Here is an 18,052-nt window from a genome sequence, read left to right on the forward strand (position 1 = left end):
ACCACTACAATAAGTGCTTCCATCAGAAGGAGACAGACCTGTAGTCAACAGCTATCATATAAAGTATTCATTGATTTTATAGAGGATGCATAAAGGGCTGTGGACATATTAGTGACAAAGCCATTAATTCAGCCCGTCCGAGGGTGGTATATTGAAGAACGTACAAGACCATCACCTTCAAGATGGGCTTTGAAGGAATCTGAATGTAATAAAGTGCCCCTGAGCACAGCCCTTAGCACACAGCAGTAGTGTGTACCCTTACAAAACCCCTGCCCCCAGTATGTTAAGAGTTACTAGGAACCCTTGTTTGTCCTGCTCAGCCACTGGTTGGTGCCTCAGTGGGCCCTGCCCCCAAGTGACCAGCTGTCAAGGGGCAACTGTCAGTGGGGGCATTTTTAGCCAACAGGTCAGAGAGTAGCGTTTGGTCATCATCAGGCAGAGAGTAAGGTAAGAGGCAGAGCCTGTCTCCCCTGGGGGCCCTAAGCTTACCCTGCCCTGGACCAGCAGGTGAGCTGGGGGTAGGGGGCAGGCTAGGGGCTGTGTCCTGCAGGGCTCCAGAGTATTACCCAAGGCTGCCCAGTGGCTGGCAGAGAGTAAGGTAAGAGGCAGACCCTATCTCCCCAGGGCTTCCCAGCTCACCTTGGGCCAGCAGGTGAGCTGGGAGCAGGAGGCAGGCTGGGGGCAGTGTCCTGTGTCCTGCAGGGTTCCAGAGCATTTGCCAAGGCTACCCAGTGGCTGGGCCCAGGTGCTGAGGAAGCAGTGAGCCTCGCCCCCGCACCATCCCTATCTCTGTGACCTAATGGCAGGGCCCTCTGGGTGGGACACAGCCTGAGAACCTGGTCCACAGGGGCAGTCTCAGGAGCCTGAGGGCCAGTTGGGTCCTGGGTGCCTGGCTCCCACAGCGATGACAGTTGGTGGCAGCGTCTGGGGACTGGCCCTGGGGGAGCTGCCAGCTGAAAGCTGCCTCCTCTTAGCCAAGACCGGGTCCTTGGAGGGGAAACTCATGCCTCGGGACCTCATCCTTTCTTGTCAGAACAGAGAATCATGTCAGTTTGTTAGAGATTTATAGGAATATCATTACCTGACCATGACAGGATCCCTAGAACAAAGGATCTGACACCAAAATGTTTGCAACAACTAACCACGACCCTCCCTCACCTTTCCTAGAAAAGGGCTTTGCTGAAAACTTTTGGGGAGTTTGGGATTTTTAAGAGATGAACCACCCATCTCCTTGCATGGCCTTCAATAAGCCTGTCTCTGTTCCAGACTCCTAAGTTTTGGTATTGTTTAGCCTCACTGTGTGTTGGGCACATGGACTTGCATTTCAGTAACAGGGGTCAGCAAAGTTTTTCTTTACAGGGTCAGATAGCAAGTATTTAGGCTTTTTGAACCTTAAGCATGTTTCTGTCACAGCCATTTTTCTCTGACGTTGCAGCATGAAAACAGCCCAAACAGAAAACACACAAACAAATTTTGTGTGACTCTGTTCCAATAACTGTTTATTTACAAAATCAGGCAGTGCCTGGATTTGGCCTTTCTGGCTTAGAGGATGAACTAAAGGGTATAGCCTATAGTGGCCCCCCATTATCTGTGGGGGATACAATTCAAGCCCCACCATGGATGCCTGAAATTGTGGATAGTACTAAAGCCTAGGTACACTGTTTTCATTTGTATTAATGGGCAGGTAGCATACAAAGTGTGGATACAGTGGATAAAGGGATGACTCACTTCTGAGGCAGGATAGAGGAGGAGAGTGGAGTTTTCATCATGCTGCTGAGAATGGCATGCAGTTTAAAATGCACCAGTCGTTTATTTCTGGAATTTTCCATTAGTATTTCAGATCATAGTTGGCCATGGGGGACTGAAACCATGGAAAGTGAAATGTAGGGGAGTGAGGGGATTACTCTCTTTGTTAGAGGTTAAGGATGGACATGGGGTAATGTTGTTTGGTGATCTGATGGTGAAGCTCTCAAAAGGGAAATTGACAGAAGGTGGGAGAAGGAGTTTTCATGGTCTTGAATTTTAAGTGATGTAGTTTCTGGCTATGCTCTTCCCTTGAATATTCTTGTGTTGTCAAGTGGAGCACAGGTAGGGCCAGACCAAGCTTGTCCACAGGCATGAGAGGGCAGGGAGCCGTTAGGGTTTTCTATATGGAGCATCATGCCATTGGCACATACTGACAGTTTTCCCTCTTCCGTTCCAGTTGGGATCCCTTTCGTTTATTTTTCTCATCTGATTGCTGTGGCTAGGACTGCCAATAGTGTGTTGAATAGAAGTGGTGAAAGTGGGTATCCTTGTCTTGTTTGAGATTTTAGTAGGAAGGCTGTCAGCTTTTCACTGTTGAGTATTATATTGGCTGTGGGTTTGCCATAAGTAGCTTTTGTTATGTTGAGATATATTCCATTTATACCCACTTTGGTTTAAGAGTTTTTATTGTAAATGAATGTTTAATTTTGTCAAATGCTTTTTCTGCATCTATAGAGATGATCATGTGGTTTTGTCTTTTGTTGATGTGCATCACATTGATTTTCACATGTCAAACTATGCTTGTGAATGTGGGATGAATCCCACTTGGTAGTGGTATATGGTTGTTATCATTCTTAGTGGCTAAATTCAACTAATTGTGTTGAGACATCACGGTGTATATAATCATTACAAGTAGGGGGCATGTTTAGGTTTCTAAAAGGAACTGCTTACAAGGAAGTGAAGTACTGTTGTCACTGTAATACCAGAATATCTACCGGAATACTCACGTTTTTATATATACATGTATATGTGTGTATATATACACACACACACTGAAAGATGAACTCCCCAAGTCAGTAGGTACCCAATTTATTACTGGAGAAGAGTGGAGAAATAGCTCCAGAAAGGATGAAGAGGCTGAGCCAAAGCAAAAACAACACTCAGTTGTGGATGTGATTGGTGGTAGAAGTAAAGTCTGATTCTGTAAAGAACAATATTGCATAGGGACCTGGAATGTTAGGTCCGTGAATCAAGGTCAAACAGGAGATGGCAATATCTCCTGTTTGTGAATATCAACATTTTAGGAAGCAGTGAACTAAAATGGACCAGAATGGGTGAATTTAATTCAGAGGGCCATTGCATCTACTACTATGGGCAGGAATCCCAGAGAAGAAATGGAGTAGCCCTCATAGTCAATGAAAGAGTCTGAAATGAGTACTTGGGTGCAATCTCAAAAATGACAGAATGATCTCTGTTCATTTCTAGGGCAAACCATTCAATATCACAGTAATCCAAGTCTATGCCCCAACCACTAATGCTGAAGAAGCTGAAGTTGAATGGTTCTATGAGAACCTACAAGACATTCTAGAACTAACACCCAAAAAAGGTGTCCTTTTCATTGTAAGGCACTGGAATGCAAAAGTAGGAAATTAAGAGAAACCTGGAGTAATAGGCAAATTTGAACTTGGAGTACAAATGAAGTAGGGCAAAGGCTACCAGAGTTTTGCCAGTGAATGCACTGATCATAGCAAACACCTTCTTCCAGCAACAACACAAGAGAAAACTCTACACATGGACACCACCAGATAGTCAATACTGAGATCAGATTAATTATATTCTTTGCAGCCAGAGATGGAGAAGCTCTATACAGTCAGCAAAAACAAGTCCGGGAGCTGAGTGTGGCTCACATCATGAACTCCTTATTGCCAAATTCAGACTTAAATTGAAGAAAGCAGGAAAAACCACTAGACCATTCAGGTGTCACCTAAATCAAGCCTCTTATAAGTGGAAGTGACAAATAGATTCAAAGCATTAGATCTGATAGAGTGCCTGATGAACTATGGATGGAGGTTCGTGACATTGTGCAGGAGGCAGTGATCAAGACCATCCCCAAGAAAAATAAATGAAAAAAGGCAAAAGGATTGTCTGAGGAGGACTTACAAATAGCTGAGCAAAGAATAGAAGCTAAAGGCAAAGGAGAAAAGGAAAGATATACCTATCTGAATGCAGAGTTCCAAAGAACAGCAAGGAGAGATAAGAAAGCCTTCCTAAGTGATTAATGCAAAGAAATAAGGAAAAAAATAGAATTGGAAAGATTGGAGATCTCTAAAGAAAATTAAAGATACCAAGGGAATATTTCATGCAAAGATGGGCTCAATAAAGGACAGAAATGGTATTGACCTAACAGAAGCAGAAAATGAAGAGTTGGCAAGAATATACAGAGGAACTATACAGACAAGATCTTTATGACCCAGATAACCACGATGGTGTGCTCACTCACCTAGAGCCAGACATCCTGGAATGTGAAGTCAAGTGGGCCTTAGGAAGCATCACTATGAACAAAGCTAGTGGAGGTGGTGGAATTCCATTTGAGCTATTTCAAATCCTAAAAGATGATGCTGTGCAAGTGTTGCACTCAATATGCCAGGCGTTTTGGAAAACTCAGCAGTGGTCACAGGACTGGAAAATGTCAGTTTTTATTCCAATCCTAAAGAAAGGCAATGCCAAAGAACATTCAGACTACTGCACAATTGCACTCATCTCACATGCTAGCAAAGTAATGCTTAAAATTCTCCAAGCTAGGCTTCAACCGTACATGAGTTGAGAACTTCCAGATGTTCAAGCTGGATTTAGAAAAGGCAGAGGAACCAGAGATCAAATGCCGGCATCCGTTGGACCATAGAAGGAGCAAAAGAATTCCAGAAATACATCATTTCTGCTTCACTGACTACACTAAAGGCTTTGACTGTGTTGATCACAACCAACTGTGGAAAATTCTTCAAGAGATGGGAATACTAGACCACCTTACCTACCTCCTGAGAAACCTGGATGTAGGTCAAGAAGCAATAGTTAGAACTGAACATGGAACAATGGACTGGTTCCAAATTGGGAAAGAAGTACGTCAAGGCTGTATATTGTCACCCTGCTTATTTAACTTATATGCAGAGTACATCATGCAAAATGCTGGGCTGGATGAAGCACAAGCTGGAATCAAGATTGCTGGGAGAAATATCAATAACCTCAGATATGCAGATGACAGCAACCTTATGGCAGAGAGTGAAGAAGAACTAAAGAGCCTCTTGATGAAAGTGAAAGAGGAGAGTGAAAAAGTTTGCTTAAAACTCAACATTCAAAAAATGGAAATCATTGCATCCAATCTCATCACTGCATGGATAATAGATTGGTAAAGAGTGGAAAAAGTGAGAGACTTTATTTTCTTGGGGTCCCAGATCACTTCAGATGATGACTGCAGCCATGAAATTAAAAGGCAGTTGCTCCCTGTAAGAAAAGCTATGACAAACATAGACAGCTTATTAAAAAGCTGAGACATTACTTTGCCAACAAAGATCCATCTAGTCAAGGCTAGATGGTTTTTCCAGTAGTCATGTATGGATGTGAGAGTTGGACTATAATGAAAGCTGGGTGCCAAAGAATTGATGCTTTTGAACTGTGGTGTTGCAGAAGACTCTTGAGAGACCCTTGGACTGCAAGGATATAAAAAACCAGTCAATCCTAAAGGAAATTAGTCCTGAATATTTATTGGAAGAACTGATGCCGAAGCTGAAACTCCAATACTTTGGCCACCTGATGCGAAGAACTGACTCATTGGAAAAGACCCTGATGCTGGGAAAGATTGAAGGCAGGAGGAGAAGGGGACGACAGAGGATGAGATGGTTGGATGGCAAAACTGACTCAATGGACATGAGTTTGAGTAAACTCTGGGAGTTGGCGATGCCAAGAAAGCCTGGCATGCTGCAGTCCATGTGATCACAAAGATTCAGACACTATTGAGAAACTGAACTGAATTTTGTGTGTGTGTGTGTGTGTGTGTGTGTGTGTGTGTGTGTGCTGTGTGCTAAGCTGCCTCAGTTGTGTCCAACTCTGTGCAACCCTATGGACTATAGCCCACCAGGCTCCTCTCTCCCTCGAATTCTCCAGTCAAGAATACTGCAGTGGGTAGTCATTTCCTCCTCCAATCTTCTCAACCCAGGGGTTGAACCCATGTCTCTTATGTTTCCTGCATTGACAGACAGGTTCTTTACCGCTAGCAGTACCTGGGAAGCCCATAAGTGTGTATATATATGTTTAACTCAGAACATTTAGAACTGTAAATTCAGATTTTAATTGAATGGAAACCTACAAAGACTCCTTTAGCTGAAAGTGTTATATATTGGTCTAAAGCACTTAAACATGCCCTAGGAGATACATATTGTTCCTTCTTATAGCAGCCTTCAGTCTGATTTTAAGGAAAAAACAATTAAAAATGGCTCAATAAACTCTGAAAGAATTCCATTTTATGGATGATTGCACCACTAAATAAGAAACCATTGCCTGTGAAATAGTCTAATTGAATTTCTGATGCCATGGATTAGGTTTATTATTTTTCAAAAGAAAACTACATTTAAGATAAACTGAAGCTTTAAAATGGTTATTAAGCTTCCAAATATTTTTGCTTTTTTGTATAGTGAACATAAAATATTTGGAAAACTAATAAAATGGTTGGGAACTCAATCTAATAAGAAAATACATTAAAATATTTTAAATGATAGATTAGTAGATTCTTAAACCACTTGTATTATGACAGACTGGAAACCTTATCCCTAACCCTTTTCAGTATTTCAATAGAATCTACTTTAAAAATTATTATTGGTTCACTTCTACTGCTATCATGCTTCTGATTTTATTCTTGACTACTGTGAGACATAAAAGATATGAATTTCTTAAAGTATCAATTCTCAAACTTTTAAAGAAAATTGTTAGCACTTTCCAATGGAAATTGAACTCATTGATAACAAGGAATCAGTGATGAACAAAATGGTACAAAAGTTCATACACAATGGATTTATTAAAGGGTTTGTCCTTTGGTAGGATTTGTGGTATATAAAATCAAAATATTTGGAATTATAGATTATTCTCTTGTAGTGACAAGGAAAGCACTTTCATTTTTAGATTAGTTTTCAGTTCAAAAGAGAGATCATCATCTCTTCCTAGCAGGTTGTAGGCTGTGATTTTTCAAGTCACTAAAGGAACAGAAGTAATTCCAGTGTCAGACTTGCTCAGTTCAGTTCAGTTCAGTCACTCAGTCATGTCCGACTCTTTGCGACCCCATGAATCGCAACACGCCAGGCCTCCCTGTCCATCACCAACTCCCGGAGTTCACTCAGACTCACGTCCATCGAGTCAGTAATGCCATCCAGCCATCTCATCATCTGTCGTCCCCTTCTTCTCCTGCCCCCAATCCCTCCCAGCATCAGAGTCTTTTCCAATAAGTCAACTCTTCGCATGGGGTGGCCAAAGTACTGGAGTTTCAGCTTTAGCATCATTCCTTCCAAAGAAATCCCAGGGCTGATCTCCTTCAGAATGGACTGATTGGATCTCCTTGCAGTCCAAGGGACTCTCAAGAGTCTTCTCCAACACCACAGTTCAAAAGCATCAATTCTTCAGCGCTCAGCCGTCTTCACAGTCCAACTCTCACATCCATACATGACCACTGGAAAAACCATAGCCTTGACTAGACGAACCTTTGTTGGCAAAGTAATGTCTCTGCTTTTGAATATGCTATCTAGGTTGGTCATAACTTTTCTTCCAAGGAGTAAGCATCTTTTAATTTCATGGCTGCAATCACCATCTGCAGTGATTTTGGAGCCCCAAAAAATAAAGTCTGACGCTGTTTCCACTGTTTCCCCATCTATTTCCCATGAAGTGATGGGACCAGATGCCATGATCTTCGTTTTCTGAATGTTGAGCTTTAAGCCAACTTTTTCACTCTCCACTTTTACTGTCATCAAGAGGCTTTTTAGTTTCGCTTCACTTTCTTCCATAAGGGTGGTGTCATCTGCATATCTGAGGTTACTGATATTTCTCCCAGCAATCCTGATTCCAGCTTGTGCTTCTTCCAGCCAAGCGTTTCTCATGATGCACTCTGTATATAAGTTAAATAAGCAGGGTGACAATATACAGCCTTGACGTACTCCTTTTCCTATTTGGAACCAGTCTGTTGTTCCATGTCCAGTTCTAACTGTTGCTTCCTGACCTGCATATAGGTTTCTCAAGAGGCAGGTCAGGTGGTCTGGTATTCCCATCTCTTTCAGAATTTTCCACAGTTTCTTGTGATCCACACAGTCAAAGGCTTTGGCATAGTCAATAAAGCAGAAATAGATGTTTTTCTGGAACTCTCTTGCTTTTTCCATGATCCAGTGGATGTTTGCAATTTGATCTCTGGTTCCTCTGCCTTTTCTAAAACCAGCTTGAACATCTGGAAGTTCACGGTTCACATATTGCTGAAGCCTGGCTTGGAGAATTTTGAGCATTCCTTTACTAGCGTGTGAGATGAGTGCAATTGTGCGGTAGTTTGAGCATTCTTTGGCATTGACAAAAGACTTGCTCAGTACTGAAAAAAAGAACGACAGGACTGAGATGGGAAGGCATGCTTCTGTTCCAGAAGGACTGTGGCAGTTTGGGGAACATGACTGGTAAGCCCAGGATGTAAGACTGCAAGTGAGTACATTATTAAATGGTCTTTAAACATTGATGGCCAAGAATGGTTTCCCTTCTATCCTGTGCTGATTTATTTATGCATGTGGGTTTGGGGAAGAAGGGGGAGGCATTGAGCAGAGGAAGATGGAAGAGATGAGGAGAGGATAAGGAATCTCCAGGGAGACAATCAGATCATTTGTCAATAGTAATTTTATCTTCTCTTTTTAAAATTATCATTTATATCTTTCATTTTTTAACTTATTTCAGAGGTAAATAACAGCAGAGTAAGCATTTTCCTCTAATCCCTGATTGGGAAATGCCTCTGAGTTTTCACCATAAAGTGAAGAAACAATTGCTCTTGCTTTAAGGTAAATATTCTGTATCAAATGACAGAATCATTGTTTATGCAGTCATATTATAACTTATTGGATGCTTATATTGTAGGCACTCTGCTAGGTGCTTGAAATAGCCTTAGGGGTCCAGTTTACTAACAGTTTTTAATGTACATATTTTTAATACCATCAATGAATGCTGTTTTATTAAATATATTTACTTGTTTCAAAAGATTTAAAGCTTTATTTCAAGTTCCAGTATGTCATAACTTACATGAATGCACCTCATATTAGAAGTAATTAAAAGGTGTATATTGATGCAAATATACATGAGTAATGTACAATTCCCACACAGAGAATATAGCTAATAACACTATCACAGCTTTGCATAGTAATGAGTGATTAACTGGTCTTATGGTAGTCTTTTATGGTGATCATTTATCCTTATTCTTATTTTATAATGTATAATTATTGAATCACTGTTATACATCTGAAACTAATATAATAGTGTATGTTAATTATAACTTAATTAAAAAGATACCAAAGTATATCTCGTATTAAACAACAGACTGGTTCCAAATCAGGAAAGGAGTATGTCAAGGCTGTGTATTGTCACCCTGCTTATTTAACTTATATGCAGAGTACATCATGAGAAACGCTGGGCTGGATGAAGCACAAGCTGGAATCAAGATTGCCGGGAGAAATATCAATAGCCTCAAATATGCAGATGACACCACCCTTATGGCAGAAAGCAAAGAAGAACTAAAGAGCCTCTTTATGAAAGTGAAAGAGGAGAGTGAAAAAGTTGGCTTAAAACTCAATATTCAGAAAACAAAGATCATGGCATCCAGTCCTATCTCCTCGTGGCAAGTAGATGGGGAAACAATGGAAACAGTGAGAGACGTTAGTTTTTTGGGCTCCACAATCACTGCAGCCATGCAATTAAAAGATGCTTGCTCCTTGGAAGAAAAGCTATGACTAACCTAGACAGCATATTAAAAAGCAGAGACATTACTTTTCCAACAAAGGTCTGTCTAATCAAAGGTATGGTTTTTCTAGTAGTCATGTATGGATGTGAGAGTTGGACTATAAAGAAAGCAGTCCATGGGGTTGCAAAGAGTCAGACACGACTGAGCGATGGAACTGAACTGAACTGAAACACTAACATTTCTGCAATACATTGATTTGACTAGTTTTTAAGAAACATTGTCCTAGATTTGGCTTGATATATTTTTATTTCAACTTGATGAATTTTGTGAATTATTGAACTGTAAGTATGGAACTGTATTTTATTTTTATTGAGATATAATTGACATGTAACATTATATTTGTTTCAGATGTACAACATAATGATTTGCAAAATGATGACCATTGTCAGTCTAGTTAGCTTCTATCACCACACAGTTACAAATTTTTCTCTTATGATTAGAACCTTTAAGATCTACTCTTTTAGTAGAGTATTCTACTACTCTTTACTAGAATTTAAAATGTATAGTACATTATTAACTATAGTTACCATGCTGTACATTACATTCTCATGACTTATTTATTTTATAACTATAAGTTGTAACTTTCGACTTCTTCACCAATTTCTCACCATGGCTTCCCCGGTGGCTCAGACAGTTAAGAGTCTGCTTGCAATGTGGGCGATCTCTGGGTCAGAGTTCCCCTGGAGAAGGAAATGGCAACCCAGTCCAGTATTCTTGCCTGGAGAATCCCATGGGTGGAGAAGCCTGGTGGGCTGTAGTCCATGGGGTTACAGGGAGCAGGACACAGCTGAGTGACTGCCACGTACACACCCATTTCACGCACATTTCAACCCCACCTCTGACAAGCACCAGTTTGTTCTCTGTGAATTGCATTTTTGTTTGTTTGTTTATGTTATCAATATAACTGAGATATAAGGTATTTGTTATTCTCTGACTCATTTTACTTAGCGTAAGTCCCTCAAGGTCCATTCATGTTGTTGCAAATGGCAGCATATCCTTCTTTCTCATGGTCTCATAATATTTCCTTGAATATATATGCCACATTTTCTTTATCCACTTTCCATTGATGGACACTTGTTTCCATGTCTTGGCTTTTGTAAATGATGTTTCTTGAACACCAACTTTATTTTAAATGATTGAACTCATATTTATAGGGGAGAGAGACATAATTTTCTTTTTCATGCAAGTTTGTCAGATTTTTCTATCAGGGATTTTCTACTTTTGTATGGTTCACTGGGGAGTTTTTCATCTTTCCTATGTTCTGAAGTAATTTATATGGCAAGAGCATTATCTGCTTTTTGAAGGAATAAAGATCTTACCTATAAAACTGGGTCTAGTGTCTCTTTGTGGAGACAGTATTAGAAAATCATTTTAATATTTTTGTCTTGTTTGCAAGAAGGAAAAGTGGTTTTTGTTTGAGGAGGCTTTATGAATAGGGGAGGAAAGAAGAGTGGCAAAGGCAAGGGAGAAAGGGAAAGGTATACCCAACTGAATACAGAGTTCTGGAGAATAGCAAGGAGAGGTAAGAAGGCCTTCTTAAATGAACAGTGTAAAGAAATAGAGGGAAACAATAAAATGGGAAAGACTAGAGCACTCTTCAAGAAAAGTAGAGATATCAAGGGAACATTTCATGGAAGGATGGTAACGATAAAGGACCGAAATAGTAAGGAGCTGACAGAAGCAGAAGAGATTAAGAGGTGGCAAGAATATACAAAAAAAGGTCTTTTTAATAACCTGGATAATCATGGTGGTATAGTCACTCACCTAGAGCCAGACATCCTGGAGTGTAAAGTCAAGTGGGCCTTAGGAAATATAACTACGAATAAAGCTAGTGGGCAGGAGGAGTGAAGGAATTTTAGCTGAGCTATTTAACAGCCTAAAAGATGAGACTGTTAAAGTGCTGCACTCAATATGCTAGCAAATTTGGAGGATGGAACAGTGGCCACAGGACTAGAAAAGGTCAGTTTTCATTTCCGTCCCAAAGAAAGGCAATGCCAGAGAATGTTCACATTACCGCATAATTGCACTCATTTCACATGCTAGCAAGGTTATGCTCGAAATCCATCAAGTTAGGCTTCAGCAATATGTGAACTGAAAACTTTCCAGTACAAGGTGGATTTTGAAGAGGCAGAGGAACAAGAGATCAAATTGCCAGCATTTGTTGAATTGTGGAGAAAGCAAGGGAGTTCTACTTCTGCTTCATTGATTACGCTAAAGCCTTTGACTGCATGGATCACAATAAACTGTAAAAAATTCTTAAAGAAATGGGAGTACTAGACTACTTTACCTGTCTCGTGAGAAACCTGTATTCAGGTCAAGAACAACAGTTAAAACCAGGCATGGAACAATTGACTGATTCAAAATTGGGAAAGAAGTACATCAAGGCTGTATATTGTCATCCTGCTTATTTAACTTAACATGCAGAGTGCATCATACAAACTGCTGGGATTGATGAAGCCCATGCAGGAATCAAGATTATCCAGGAAAGTATCAACAACTTTAGATGTGAAGATGATACCACTCTGATGGCAAAAATCAAAGAAGAACTAAAGAGCCTCTTGAGGAGGGAGAAAGAGGGGAGTAAAAAAGTGGCTTGAAATTTAGTGTGTAAAAAACTAAGATCATGGCATCTGGTCCCATCACCTCATGGCAAATAGAAGGGGAAACAGTAGAAGCAGTAACAGATTTTCTTTTCTTGGGCTCCAAAATCACTGAGAATGGTGACTGCAGACTTGAAATTAAAGGATGCTTGCTCCTTGGAAGAAAAACTAAGACAGACCTAGACAATGTATTAAAAAGCAGAGACATCATTTTGCTGACAAAGGCCTATCTAGTCAAAGATGCAGTTTTTCCAGGAGTCATGTACAGATATGAGAGTTGGACCATAAAGAAGGTTGAATGCCGAAGAATCGATGCTTTCAAGTTGCGGTGCTGGAGAAGATTCTTGTGCGTCCCTTGAACAGCAAGGAAATCAAACCAGTCAATCCTAAAGGAAATCAACCCTGATTATTCATTGGAAGGACTGATGATGAAGCCCCCATACTTCAGCCACCTGAAGTCAATAGCCAACTCATTGGAAAAGACCCTAGTGATGGGAAAGATTGAAGGTGAAAGGAGAAGGGGGAAACAGGATGAGATGGTTAGATACTGTCACCAACTCAATGGACATTTATTTGAGCAAACTCTGGGAGACAGTGAAGGACAGAAGAGCCTGGCATGCTGCAGTCCATGGAGTTGCAATGAATCAGACACAACTTAGCAAATGAACAACAGTAACATTATTACTGATAGATGTTCTTGAAACAATTTTGGCAATTTCTGTTTTTCTAGAAAATTGTTCTGTTCAATGAAAATTTTCAAATTTTTATTCTGTATTTGGCCAGAGACAGAGAAGAGGGAATTTTTAGAGTAAAAATGATAAGCCTGACTTAGAATTTGAATATAGTGCTTTTGCCAGTTGAGTTAAATATTCTATGAGACTTTCTTTAAATTTAATACTCAATAAATTATTATCACCTCTGATTTATCAAAATTTGTAAAAATTTTTGTACTATAATATATATCATACTGTTGTGTAACTTGGCTTCCCTTCCCTCTCTTACTATATCAAGGGGATCTTTCTTTGATAGTCCATGTAGAGCATGATTTCTTAAACTTGAACATTTAGGGCTTGATAATTCTTTGATGCAGGAGGCTATTTGGTGATTATAGGATGTTTATTTGCATCTCTATCTTCTACCTACTAGATGTCTGTAGCCCACTGGTTCAATGAACATGAGTTTGAGAAAGCTCTGGGAGATGGTGAAGGACAGGGAAGCCTGGCGTGCTGAAGTTCATGGAGTTGTAAAGAGTCAGAAATGACTGAGTGAACTGAACGATTCTGTAATTAGTTAATACCTACTGATGAAGCTTAATTTCTTTTCAGTTTTCTACTGTTACAAATATGTCAATATTCTTTCACTATTTTCCAAGTATTTTTATGGGATAAATCCTAGTACTGGAATTTTGCACACAATTTTCACCTTAATATTGCCAAATACCACCCAAAGAGGTTATTCCAATAACTCTGACAACACTGTTATCAACCAAATATTACATTATTTTTTCCCTTATACTCTCTATGAAATAAATCATTAATCTTTCCAATTTAAATTAATTTTACTGCTTTAATTTGCATTTCTTTGCTTAATGTACGTTGATCAAACTTCTGCATCATTTCCTGTAATGTGTCTGTTGTGTTTTTTGCCCCTTTTTATATTAGATTATTAATCCATTTATTTTACTTTATAAAAGTGTTAATATGCTCATTTGTTGAATTTTCCTTCAGTTCATTGTCTTTTATTCTTATCAAATTTATTTTTGCATAAATAATTTTACTTTTTATGTAGTCAATGTCAGTCTTTAATTACTTTCCTGCCATACTAGGAAAGACTATTTACATCCTAAGATGATTAAAATATTTACTCTTTTTCTTCTAACACATTTATTCTCCTATTATTTATATTTAAATTTTTGATCCCTCTGGAATTTGTGCTACAAACTGTTATATAAACTTATTTTTTCCACAAGTGGTTACTCCATTTTTTTCATAGTATGTATTTACTAGTTTGTCCTTTTCTTTCTATTTAAAATATTACCTTTATTATATATTTAATTCTCACATAGCTATTCAGTCAGTTCATTTCAGTCACTCAGTCATGTCCAACTCTTTGCGACCCCATGGACTGCATCACGCCAGGCCTCCCTGTCTATCACCAACTCCCAGAGTTTACTCAAACTCATGTCCATTGCATCGGTGATGCCATCTAACCATCTCATCCTCTGTCGTCCCCTTTGCCTCCTGCCTTCAATCTTTTCCAACATCAGGATTTTTCCAAAGAGTCAGTTCTTTGCATCAGGTGACCAAAGAATTAGAGCTTCAGCTTCAGCATCAGTCCTTCCAATGAATATTCAGGACGGATTTCCTTTAGGCTGGTTTGATCTCCTTGCAGTCCAAGAGACTCTTGAGAGTCTTCTCCAACACCACAGTTCAAAAGCATCAATTCTTTGGTGCTTGGCCTTTTTTATGGTCCAACTCTTATATACATACATGACTTCTGGAAAAACCATAGCTTTGACTAGACAGAGCTTTGTTAGCAAAGTAATGTCCTACTTTGTAATATTCTTCCAAGGAGCAAGTGTCTTTAATTTCATGGCTGCAGTCACCATCTGCAGTGATTTTGGACCCCCCAAAAATAAAATCTCTCACTGTTTCCACTGTTTCCCCATCTATTTGCCGTGAAGTGATGGGACCAGATGCCATGATCTTAGTTTTCTGAATGTTGACGTTTAAGCCAACTTTTTCACTCTCCTCTTTCAGTCTCATTAAGAGGCTCTTTAGTTCTTCTTTGCTTTCTGCCATAAGGGTGCTGTCATCTGCATATCTGAGGTTATTTATTATCTTCCACTTATTTGTCCATTTCAAATACCATACTGTTTTAATTCCTGAATCTTTAGAGTAAAATTTGGAATTTGGTAGAAAATTGGTCTTTTGTTTTTTTTCCCCTAAATTGTTAGGTAAGAATATTTTTGCACATTTATTCTTCTATGAATTTTGTGATCAATTTTTTATATTCCATTGAAAAATCTTGTTGGAATTTTATTTGGATTATATATATTGTTTGGGGGAGAACTGAAATGTTGCGATATCCCCTGCCCTACCATTATCATGGTTTATCTCCCCATTTGTTCAGCTCTTTTAAAAAACCTTTAGTAGAATTTTTCTTCAGTAGTTTTGTTCAGTTGGTATCTCTCTCAGGTTGCTTTCTCTAAATGACTGGTTATTTTTCATTTTCCATTTATTTTTATGATGATAGGCAGCTGATATTTGTACGCTCACCTCAAATGCTGACCCTTTGCTCGAGCATGCACACTAGGTACCCTTGTAGTTGGTTAAGTGCTGCTTCTGGGTGAGCGTCCCTCTAGTGTGTGCAGAAGGTCCCCTGTACAGGTCCTGTACAGTTGGGTGTGTTTCACTCCTGGGGGAGCTGGCTTAGGCTCTAACTAGACGTAGACTAGCCAAGCACCCCTTCCCTTTGTTTAGACTTGGGCAGTATCAACAGTGCTCAGCATTCTGGCCTAGGGCAGGTGCTGTAGGCTGCTTCTGTATCCACTGGGCGGAGAATGGACTGTAGGATCCAGCTGTCAAAGGCAGTCTGTACTTAATTACCTTTAATGGTGCTTCTCTGCCAATCTGGCTTCTGTTCCTGCCAATTCTGAGCCTAGAGCTTTCCTGGAAGGAATAACCTCTACTTCTGCTGAAGGCTTGCCCTGTGCTTACTTTGCGTTTTGGTTTTCTCTGCTCTGGTTTATCTGTAACTATAATCTGTTGTGCTTTTTATCTTTCAGAAAGCCATCCATATTTCTGATAAAAGCAATTCTTACTTTCATAATTATTATGTTTTACCTTTATTAGTATGGATTTACTGCTTTTTAAATGGAAATTTTGTGTGTATGTATAGTTGGGGAGGGAGTATTCAAATCAGAAATTTGGAATTAAAAAAATATGTTTTCTAATAGGCTACATTTCCTAACAGGAAAGTGATTTTAGTAGATTATGTAAGTAACTAGGCACATTTCTGGATGTTATTTTTATTTCTAATGACTTTATTAGTTCATTCTTTTGTAGTTTTGGAGTTGCTTTCTGTTAATTTAGTCATCTTGATCTATAGACTCCAGACTGTCTTCTCCAAAGCAGTTTCTTCTGAAACTGCTCCTGTCTCATCTATTATGTTGCCCCTGTCTGGGGGAAAAAATACACACACACACACACACGTATAAATGCATACCTATATTTTATATCTTTTATTCTGTTATTATTTTGAACTCTTTTCATATTCTGCATTCTGGGTACACAGCAGACATTTATTGAAAAGAATATGTGTAGTAGCTACCACAGCAATTTTTCCAAGCAGCAACTCATGCAAAATCTTGACTATTTTTCAAAATCAATAAAATCCTAAACATGTAGGTAATTGATTGCTAGGTAATTTGAAAATATCACAGTAATACTTTCTAATATCATTGTTTTATTTCTCTTTTCCATCATAGTCACTTAAAAATCATTTGTTGTTTCAATTGTTCAGTCTTCTAGGTTTTCTCAAAAGGATTCAAGAGGATAATTTATTAAATGGTCACTTATAATGTTTTTCAGAAGAGGAAAAATAGGGCAGAGCAAACCCGTCTCTCCTTCAGTCCCACCATTGCATGAATTTCTGCCAGACCAAACTGTGTATATATAAAGTATTTTACTGAAGGGCTCGACATACTCAAAGACATACTCAAAAGGGTATTGCATGGTAGGAGAGTCTACAGTTGATGTATTAACTGGACTAAATGTTTCTTTTTGGAAAGTGTTATTTATTTACTTTTAGCCTGTGCTGTGTCTTCGCTGCCTATGGGCCTTCTCTAGCTATGGTGAGTGGGGCTACATGCTAGGTGTGGTGTATAAGCTACTCAATATAGTGGCTTCTCTTGTTGCAGAGCGTGAACTTCAGGGCGTGTGGGCTTCAGTAGTTGGGCACATTGTCATTGTTGCTCTGCAGCATGTGGAATCTTCCCAGATCAGGGATCTAACCCATGACCCTCCACTTTGCAGATGAATTATTAACCACTGAGCCACCAGAGAAATCCCCAAATGTTTCCTTTTATTATAAAAGGGAACATATTTTTAGACTTTTGGCTTTCATATGCTCAGTGTTGCTTGTATATTTTTACTACCACTGACCTCACTTCTTTTGTATGTGACCCTCTGCTGTAATACACAGGTTTCTCAGTTAAACAGCTTTAACATCCCTGAGGAAATACTAAGCTTTTCCAAAGAAGCTTTTATGCTTTGATCTTTCCCGGCTGAGAGAAGTTACCCCACGCCCGAGGTCAGGGGCTGCAGCCGAGAGGAGCAACCCCATGTCCAAGGAGTGGTGGAAAAACATCTATTTCTGCTTTATTGACTATGCCAAAGCCTTTGGCTGTGTGGATCACAATAAATTGTGGAAAATTCTTCAAGAGATGGGAATACCAGACCACCTGACCTGCCTCTTGAGAAACCTGTATGCAGGTCAGGAAGCAGCAGTCAGAACTGGACATGGAACAACAGACTGGTTCCAAATAGGAAAAGGAGTTCGTCAAGGCTGTATATTGTCACCCTGCTTATTTAACTTATATGCAGAGTACATCATGAGAAATGCTGGGCTGGAAGAAGCACAAGCTGGAATCAAGATTGCTGGGAGAAATATAAATAACCTCAGATAT

General features: G+C 39.4%; 1 long non-coding RNA gene across 4 annotated transcripts in view; it reads left to right on the forward strand.

Annotated features, from left to right (window-relative positions):
• The window catches only part of LOC129620799 (uncharacterized), a 173,614-nt gene that overhangs the window by 63,985 nt on the left and 91,577 nt on the right, over nucleotides 1-18,052 (forward strand). Inside the window, exon 4 of one of the 4 annotated variants that reach the window (XR_008698712.1) lies at nucleotides 8,213-8,404. The exons of 2 other annotated variants lie outside the window; for them this stretch is intronic. This is a non-coding gene — a long non-coding RNA (uncharacterized LOC129620799). Of the gene's footprint in view, nucleotides 1-3,231; nucleotides 4,020-8,212; nucleotides 8,405-18,052 lie in introns of those variants that run through there. One more of the 4 variants, XR_008698711.1, reaches the window with a different exon arrangement.

This window comes from Bubalus kerabau, chromosome 10 (genome assembly GCF_029407905.1).
Source record: "Bubalus kerabau isolate K-KA32 ecotype Philippines breed swamp buffalo chromosome 10, PCC_UOA_SB_1v2, whole genome shotgun sequence".
NCBI classification, from domain to species: Eukaryota; Metazoa; Chordata; class Mammalia; order Artiodactyla; family Bovidae; genus Bubalus; species Bubalus kerabau.